Raw genomic sequence first — 9,635 nt, forward strand, 5'->3', positions numbered from 1 at the left:
GTCTGATGGGAAAAAGAAACAAAAGGCATCCAAATTGGAAAGGAGGAAGCAAAACTGTCACTGTTTGTGGATGGCATTATAGTGTATAGAGAAAATCTTAAGGACTCCACCAAAAAACTACTCAACCTAATAAGAGAATTTGGTAAAACAGCGGGATACAAAGTCAATATTCAGAAACTAAAGGCATATTTGTATACCAAAAATGAAATATCATAAAAGGAATTGATAAAAAAAATCCTATATGCTACAGCAACCAGAAAAAAATGTACGTAGAAATAAACCTAACCAAGGAGGTAAAAGACCTGTACTCAGAAAACTATGCAACACTGAAGAAAGGAAGTATGAAAGACACAAATGGAAGCATACACCATGCTCATGTATTGGAAGAATTAACATCATCAAAATGTCCATATTACCCAAGACAATTCATAGATTCAGTACAATCCCTATTAAAATACCAATGAGATACTTCACAAATATAGAAGAAACATTTCAACCCCCCACCCACCCATACAAGCCATTTATTGCCATGTTTTCAAATTCATGCAAAATATCTGAAGCCCTGGACAGAGAATACAAAGTGCTATTTTAAAAAAATAATAACTCGACAGTAAATAAATGGATCAAAAAATTGTGGTACATATACACAATGGAATTCTATGCAGCAGAGAGAAAGAAGGAGCTACTACCCTTTGCAACAACATGGATGGAACTGGAAAGCATTATGCTGAGTGAAATAGGTCAGGTGTTGAAAGACAAATACCATATGATTTCACCTTTAACAGGAAGCTAAACAACAAAATAAACAAGCAAGCAGAATAAAAACAAAGACACTGAAATAGAGAACAAGTGGGCAGTGACCAGAGGGGAGAGGGAAGGAAATTTAAGGGGGAAGGGGGGAGGGATTTGGGGGAACAAATGTACGGGATGCAGGGATGAGGGCTGGGGGGGTCGGGGGGGAGGCGGGGAGTGTGGGACGGGGGGGCTTGGATGGGAGAAATGGACAAAAAACTGTACTTAAAAAATAACTAAATAAAAAAATGAGAAAAAAATTTAAAAAAATAAAACTTTCAAAAAAATAAATAAATAAATAAAGGGGATCCCCTTTCATTGGATCAACTGCTTAGAAAAGGCAATGAACTAAGTTGACTTCCAATTGAGATTTCTAAATAAAAGAGCCTTAAATCAGAAAAAAAAAACTCTAGGAAAAGAGGTGGGGAGAATTTTCCCACCAGAGCTTCCTGCTTGCCAGGCTCCAAGCAGGGTGAGGCCTCCACCCCCGCCAGCAGAGTGTGCAGGGAGGACTGAGTGCTACAGTCTGGACTTGGCAGAGAGGGGGTGGAATTTGCAACGTCTCAACTACCAACAAGAGGAAAACCAGTCAACTGTACAAGTCTCCTATCAACTTAGAAACAAACAAACAAAAAAAAAGCTGTAAGAGTCAGGCCCTGTGTGTGGGGAAGTGGCCAATTCCCGGGTCAGGGCCAGAATCCAGAGTGGGTGCTGGGTGGAGCAGCTTCGACTGCAGGCACAGCCGGCCATTAGGCCAGAGTCGGGAGCAGTTGGGTGGCCTTGGGAAGGGCAGCCTGAGGGAGGGTGACACTGTTAATTGCCACTCTCAAGGCTCTGTTCCTCTTCAGGGACTGGGTCTGTATCCCAGCAGGTGATGTCAATTTCTGGAGGAGGTGATGTTGATTTATGGAACACAGAAGGCAGAGCCTTTGCACACAGATCTTCTGATTTGTATTATCCTCCTCCTGTGATTTGCCAAAGTACCCCTCACTGGCCTGAGTCCCTTTCTTCCGGGTGGTCTCTCCATTGGTCAGCAGGTGGGGCTCAGGCTCTAGCTCCAGCTTCAGCTCAGGCTTCCGATCCAGCTCCTCCAGAGTGGAGGGCAGAGTTGAGGCCTGGGGGGCAGCCAGGGGTTCCCCTTCTACTTATGCCTCTCAGTCACAGAAGATGACTGGCAGCTCAGACAGCTCATCAAAATTGAGGAGGTTGGCACAGACTTCACCTGTTGCCACTGGTTCCTGAGCCCCTTCATCCAATAGGGGCACCTCCGCTAGAGTGACCTCAGCACCTGAAGGTACCGTGGGAGACCTAGGCTCAGCCTGAGGTGGGGAGGTGCCATCCCCATGGCCAGGCCATAGGTAAATGAGACAAGCAGGGGCAGGGGTGGAGATATTGGCAACACCAATGTCAGCAGCAGCAATGTTGGTTTCAACAGCAGCAGCTGCCAAGGTGTCGTCTGCATTGGGGTTGGCTATGGCAGGCTCTAGAGGGGCAGCCAGGATGGCCTGCTCAAAAGCTTCCATGAACATGAAGCCCTCTATGGGGCTGCCTTGACTGTGGGGAGGCTCTGGTGCCCAAGGGGGCTCCTTCACAGGGTCAGTCCAGGCCTGAGAGGCCAAGCTCTGGCTTCCTTGTTGCTCCTTTTGCTATCCAGGTGGGGGCCAGGCTCCTGGGTCTCTTGGGTTTGTGGGGGTGGCAGTGCTGGAGGCTGCAAGGATGCGACCTCATCCAGGGCCCATTCGATCTGCTCAGAGACAGGGGTGGAGGCTGTGCTGGAGTTAGATGGATTCCAGGTGGGTATGGGGGTGGGTGCCATCCTCCGGTGGCTGTCCAGGTGGCTGCCTGGTCGGTGGCCAAAGAGCAGGGGCACATTGCAGCTGCCCGCAGAGGCTAATGGGACTCGTTCCTGCTGCTTGAAGAACTCCCATGGGTTGTCAGGCAGCTGGGCCACAATGGCCACCGCCTCCTCTACGTCTGATTCTGACTTCTTCATTTGATCTCTGTCTCTTCATGCTGCTGGTCACCAAAAGATAGGCTGCTCCTTCAACCACTTCTTGGCCTCATCAGCTTCCAAAGTCTGCTGTTTCTTCCTGTGCTCCTTGATTTGCTGTTTCCGCTCTCGGTAGCACCATTCCCTCTCCTTCTGCTCCTGCCACTCTTGATCCATCCACTCTTGCTCAAACCTGAGTCTCTCATCCAGGACTTTCCTCCACTCCTCCTTCCACAGCTCTTCCTCCTTCTTAGCTTGCTCCCAGAACTGCTCACAGTTAATCAACTTCATCTCCACAGCCGCATCAGTTTTCTGATAGATGATGCCAACCGGCTCAGCAGTCTCATCCTCACGCAGCCACAGTCAGTTCAGCACAGGGCTGGAGAGCCTCACCAGGGGAAACCCGCTGCCCAAATGGCACCCTCATCGATGTCTTCCACGGTGCTGGCATTCACAATCATATCCACACCCTGGAAGAATTCAGCCACCTTAGCCCCATGGCTGGCACAAGCACATTTGCAGGCACCAGGCACATCTTTGTGGAACAGGTGATGAGCACATATTTTGGCAGAGCAGTCTGGGAGTCCTTGATGCTGAAGAAGCCATACATCACCTCTGGTTCTCAAAGTGGCCCGAGAGCTCCTGCAAGCCCCCATCTCCTCATGCTGCAAGCTTGAGGTGATCTGAGCCATCCTCATATGTGTACAGTGCTCAGTAGGCTGTGCTTTCCTCCCAGGTCACCTTTTCATTGGCCACCAGCAGCTCCGGGCGGTGACAGCTGAAGCTGATGCTGGCCAAGCTATGGGCAGGAAAAGGCCTAATAGGCTGAAGCACAGAAGAACAGAATAGGAGGGATGGGAAGGAGTGAGTCACTGCCACCACTACCTTGTAGCCTCTGCCAAACATTTCAAAAATTTATATGGAACTGTAAATGACCCTGAAGAGCCTCAGCAATCTTGATAAAGAGCAAAATAAAGATCAAAATATCTGACATCAAGCTATACATCAGGCCACAGTAATCAAAACAGTCTGGTACTGGAATAAGAACAGACAAATGGATCAATGAAAAAGAACAAAAAGTCCAGAAATAAACCCAAGTGTCTATAAATAATTAATATTTGACAAAATAAGCAGTAGGGAAAAAATGGAGTTAAAGTAGCCTATTCAATAAAGGATGTTGGGAGATCTGGAAACTACTTGCAAAAAAAATGTAACTAGACCACCAACTTACACTATGCACAAAAATAAACTCAAGGTGGATAAAAGATTTAAATATAAGTCATGCCACCTTAAAAGTCCCAGAGTAGAATATAGGCAGGAAAATCTCAGGTATTCCACACAGCAATATTTTCAGTGATATGTGCCCTAGAGCAAGGGACATAAAGGACAAAATAAACAAATAGGCCTTCATCAAAATAAAAAGCTTGTGCACAGCTTAAGAAAATATCAGTAAAATGAAAAGGGAGCAATTGTATGAAAAAATATATTTGCAAATAGTTCCTCAGACAAAGGTTTGATCTCTAAAATATATAAAGGACTCATACAACTCTACTCCAGAAGACAAACAGTTCAATTAAAATATGGGCAATGGGTATAAACAGACACTTCTCCGAGGAGGACATACAAAGGGTCCAAAACATACAAAAGGATGCTCAGCATCACTAGCAATCAGAGAGATGCGAATTCAAACCACAATGAATTTCCACTTCACTCTGGTCACAATGGCCATCATAAACAAATCAAAAAACAAGTACTGGAGACGTTGTGGTAAAAAGGGAACCCTAGAGCACTGTTGGTGGGAATGCACACTCGTACAACCACTGTGGAAAACAGTATGGAATTATCTCTGAAAACTAAAAACGGAACTGCCTTTTGACCCAGCAATCCAATTGCTGGGATTATACCCTAAGGAACCTGAAACACCAATCAAAAGAACCTATGCATCCCAATGTTCATAGCAGCACAATTTACAATAGCCAAGTGCTGGAAGCAACCTAAGTGCCCATCAATAAATGAGTGGATAAAAAACTGGGGTGCATTTACACAATGGGATTCTACACAGTAGAAAGAAAGAAAGAGCTCCTACCCTTCACAACAGCATGGATAAAACTGGAAAGCATTATGCTAAGTGAAATAAGCCTGGTGTAAAAGAGAAATACCATATAATCTCACCTAAAAGTGGAACCTAATCAACAAAACAAGAAAGCAAGCAAAATACAACCAGAGACATTGAAATAAAGAACAGACAGTGACCAGAGAGGAGGGAGGAGAGGGATAGTAGGGGATAATGACCAACAAGGAACATGTATAAAGGACACATGGACAAAGCCAAGCCAAAGGGGGTAGGTTCAAGGGTGGGAGGTGGGGATGGGTTGGGCAGTGGGGTATGGTGGGATAAAAATGGAGACAATTATACTTGAACAACAATAAAAAAGAAATGAAAAGAAAACTGTGGTACATTTACACAATGGATTACTACACAGCACAAAGAAAGGAGCTCCTTTGTTTCATGACAACATGTATGGAACTGGAGAGAATTATACTAAGTATAGTAGGCCAGGAGGTAAAAGACAAATACCAAAGATCTCACCCATAAATGGAACCTAATCAACAAAACAAATAAGCAAGCAAAATATAACCAGAGACATTAAAATAAAGAACAAGCTGACAGTAACCAAAGGGGGTGAGGGAAGGAGATAATGAGGAATAAAAGGGAAGGGTCAAGTCAAGGAATATATATAAAGGACACATGGACAAAGCCAAAGAGGAGTAAAATCTAAGGTGGCAGGTGGGAATGGGCGGGGCAGGGGGAGTGGCAGTAGGGAAATGGAGGCAACTGTACTTAGACAAAAAGTAGAAATAAAGAGTTCTGGAGGCATAGGCAGATATACTATGACTACTTGCACAACCAAAAGAAATACAACAACAATTTAAAAAAAAAACACAACCAGAACTGACAGAAAATTGAACTGTATGGAAGTCTGACAACCAAGTAGTTAAAGAAGACATATTTATCCAGATCGGTAGGAGGGGTGGAGATGGGAAGCCGGGCATAGAAGACTCTCAGCAAGGCTTCAGCTGGTGGACCCAAAGAGGTGGCAGATTGTGGAACAGGCTGGATAAGACTGCAGCTGGCTGGCAAGGCAGCAGCTGGCTGAAGTGGCGAGGTGGCGGTTGGTGGAGCAGGTGGTCCCACATTGCATGTGGATAAACTGGGAGGAACTGGGGAGCAAAACAGACTGTGCAACACAGAGCTCCAGCGCAAGGGAATAAAATCTCAAACCACCGATTGGAAACACCTGTGGGGATAGAAGCGGCAGCAAGAGAAACTCTCAGCCTCACAGGAGAGTTTGTTGGAGAGCCGCACAGGGTGTTAGAACATACACAAGCTCACCCACACAGGAGTGAGCACCAGAAGAGCCCACTTTGCTCATGGGTAGTGGGGAAAGTGACTGAAATCCAATGAAGAGTGGAGCAAGTGCCATTGCTCCCTCTCAGACCCCTTCCCCACATACAGATTCACAAGGCAGCCACGCAGGTTGCCCACCTTGATGAACAGCTAAGGCTCCACCCCTTAGTAGTAATAGGCCCACGAAGACAAACAAAATGGCCCAAATGAAAGAACAGATCAAAGCTCCAAAAAAATTACAACTAAGCAACGAAGAGATAGTCAACCTATCAGATGCACAGTTCAAAACACTAGTAATCCGAATGCTCACAGAATTGGTTGAATCTGGTTGCAAATTAGATGAAAAAATGATGGCTATGCTAAGTGAAATAAAGAAAAATGTACAGGGAACCAATAGTGATGGGAAGGAAACTGGGACTCAGTGTAGACCAGAAGGAAGAAAGAAACATTCAACCAGAAAAGAATGAAGAAACAAGAATTCAAAAAAAAATGAGGAGAGGCTTAGGAACCTCCAGGACATCTTTAAATCTTACAACAATGGAATCATAGTGGTGCCAGAAAAGGAAGAGAAAGAGCAAGAAATAGAAAACTTATTTGGAAAAATAATGAGGGAGAACTTCCCCAAACTGGCAAAGGAAATAGACTTCCAGGAAGTTCAGGAAGCTCAGAGATTCCCGAAGAAGTCGGACCCAAAGAGGAACACACCAAGGCACATTACAATTACATTGTCCAAGATGAAAATGAAGGAGAGAATCCTAGAAGCAGCAAGAGATAAGGAGAGAGTAGCCTACAAAGAAGTGCCCATAAGACTGTCAGCTGATTTCTCAAAAGAGACCTTACAGACAAGAAGGGGCTGAAAAAAAAATTCCAAGTCATGAAAGGCGAGGACCTACATCCAGATGACTCTATCCAGCAAAGCTTTCATTTAGAATGGAAGGGCAGATAAAGTGCTTCTCAGGCAAGGTCAAGTTAAGGAGTTCATCATCACCAAGCCCTTATTATATGAAATGTTAAAGGGATTTATCTAAGAAAAAAAAGATAAAAAATATGAACAGTAAAATGACAGCAAACTCACAGTTATTAACAACCACACCTAAAACAAAAACAAAAGCAAACTATGCAAACAACTGGAACAGAAACAGAGCCACAGAAATGGAGATCACATGGAGTGTTAGCAACAGGGGAGCGGGAGGGGGAGAGAAAGGGAAAAGGTACAGAAACTAAGTAGCATAAATGGTGTATAGAAAATAGATAGGGTGAGGTTAAGAACAGTATAGGAAACGTAGAAGCCAAAGAACTTATATATATGACCCATGGACATAAACTAAAGGTGGAGAATGTGGGTAGGAGGGGGTGTGCAGGGTGGAGGGGAATAAAGGAAGGAAATTGGACAAGTGTAATAGCATAATCAATAAAATATATTTTAAAAAATAAAAATAAAAATAGCCCTCTGGTGTGGTTTAGTGGATTGAGTGGCTAGCCACACTCAAAGGGTCATTGGTTTGATTCCTGGTCTGGGGCACATGCCTGGGTTGTGGGCAGGGTCCCCAGAGGGGGACAGGTAAAAGGCAATCATGCTTTGATGTTTCACCTCATCTCTTTTTTTCTCCCTTTCCCTTTTTCTAAAAATAAATAAATAAATCCCTTTAAAAAATAAAAATAAATAAAACTTTTATAAAACTAAAAAAATAAATAAACATAAATATTCGTCACATAATAGAAGCTCAAGAAATATCTTGAGTGAATAAGAAATTGAAAAATTATTTTAAAATAAACCAGAATTTAAATATATATATATATCCATGTATTTACACATCATATATACATTTCTGTATATTTACACATAGATATATGTGTATACTTATGTAATGCTTTTTTTTTTTTTTGGCTTTTTGATCCAAGGGTCCCTTGGTCAAATTTCTCTTTAGAAGCTTGAAGCCGCCCTGGCTAGTGTAGCTCAGTGGATTGAGGGCAGGCCTGCTAACCAGAGGCTTGTGGTTCGATTCTCAGTCGGGCACATGCCTCAGTTGCAGGCCAGTTCGCAGCAGGGGACCCATGAGAGGCAACCATACATTGACATTCTCTCCCTCTCTCCTTCCCATCCCCTCTAAAGATAAATAAAATCTTAAAAAAAAAAAAGAAGATTGAAGCCTTCTTAATATTCACTATACATATAGTGATATTTTCCTCTCTCCCGAGGACAAGATGAAAATAACAACTACTGACTTTCCATTATTTTTCCTGAGGCTTTCACACCAAAGCTTTCTTAGCATGTATGCTCCTAAGAAAGATAAGTTTTATTTGATTGCAACAAAAAGGATGGAGAGTGCTTGCAAATATCCTCTGAGAGATATCTCATAAAAATTGTGTCAGCTTACTATTGAAGTTGTTAGTTAAGATGGAAAGCATCACTGCCAATAAAACACCCCATGAAAATTATGACTGGATGACTTCATTATACATTTTTCTGCCCTTAGAGAGGTTCCAAGAAACATTGACCTCATCATTTCAAGTAGACACCAAGTTTAAGCAAAATCTCTGAGCTTGCCTCACTAAAGCCACGTGTCCAGACATGATCAGTCATTTGCCAAATGATAAACCACACAAGCAGAAGAACTAGTGTAAAAATACATAAATGCTGTTTCTTATTGAATAGTCTCTGAGTCCTTTGAAATTCAGAAATCTCTACTCTGTTGTTTCTTTCAGAAAGTCCAAAAAGTTAGGCTCCTCCTGAAGAAGGAAGTTACTCAGATATTGGTAAGTGCATCACCTTGAAAAAGGTTATGGGTCACTCTTCATACAGATTCATGACAGAGCAAGGAGAGCAGGAGGAAGATGGGTTCCAGAAGATGTCTAACTGCATCATTTCAGGAAAGCTTCTCTGGTCTCCTAAATGAGAGGTTTTCTCCTTAAGGATATACAACAAGGATATTAGAAATTTAAAATATCATCCATCTATAAATTTCATTCAGTCTTTAGTTACTGAGTTCTGTTACTTAGCACTGTTCTTAGCACTCAGAAGAATCAACTAACAAAGCAGGTAGAAATTCCTATCCTTATGGAGCTCACCCCTTCCAATTTGTACTTAACCTTATGATATGCATTTCTTGGATGCATACATTATGCATAATGTCATTCTAGAAGAAATAACACGCAGACCTTATCAACTATTAGGTTGTTCCTTGGGTCACTTATTCATTTAATATTCAGAGAAGTATTGCAGTAGAAGATGGGATAAGTGACTTCAGAATACTAAGATAAATGTGACACAGCCCTTAACCTTGGGAAGCCATATCATCATCTACTAGGAAGGTTGAAAGGCAGACCAATTAGTAAGGATACACAATGATACCTATCACAGGGTAACTCAGTGGGGGGTAGAAACATATCTTATTTGAAAACTGTGTGATGGCTTCTTCTAGAATTTAAACTAGACATTTTAAG

The 9,635-nt window shown here is 42.9% G+C and overlaps 1 pseudogene; it reads right to left on the bottom strand.

Annotated features, from left to right (window-relative positions):
- Positions 1–1,605: 1,605 nt before the first annotated feature.
- Positions 1,606–3,574, bottom strand: LOC119034616 (drebrin-like; annotated as a pseudogene).
- Between the last annotated feature and the right edge of the window lie 6,061 nt (positions 3,575–9,635).

This window comes from Artibeus jamaicensis, unplaced genomic scaffold (assembly GCF_021234435.1).
Source record: "Artibeus jamaicensis isolate MK-2021 breed Jamaican fruit bat unplaced genomic scaffold, CSHL_Jam_final contig_311, whole genome shotgun sequence".
NCBI classification, from domain to species: Eukaryota; Metazoa; Chordata; class Mammalia; order Chiroptera; family Phyllostomidae; genus Artibeus; species Artibeus jamaicensis.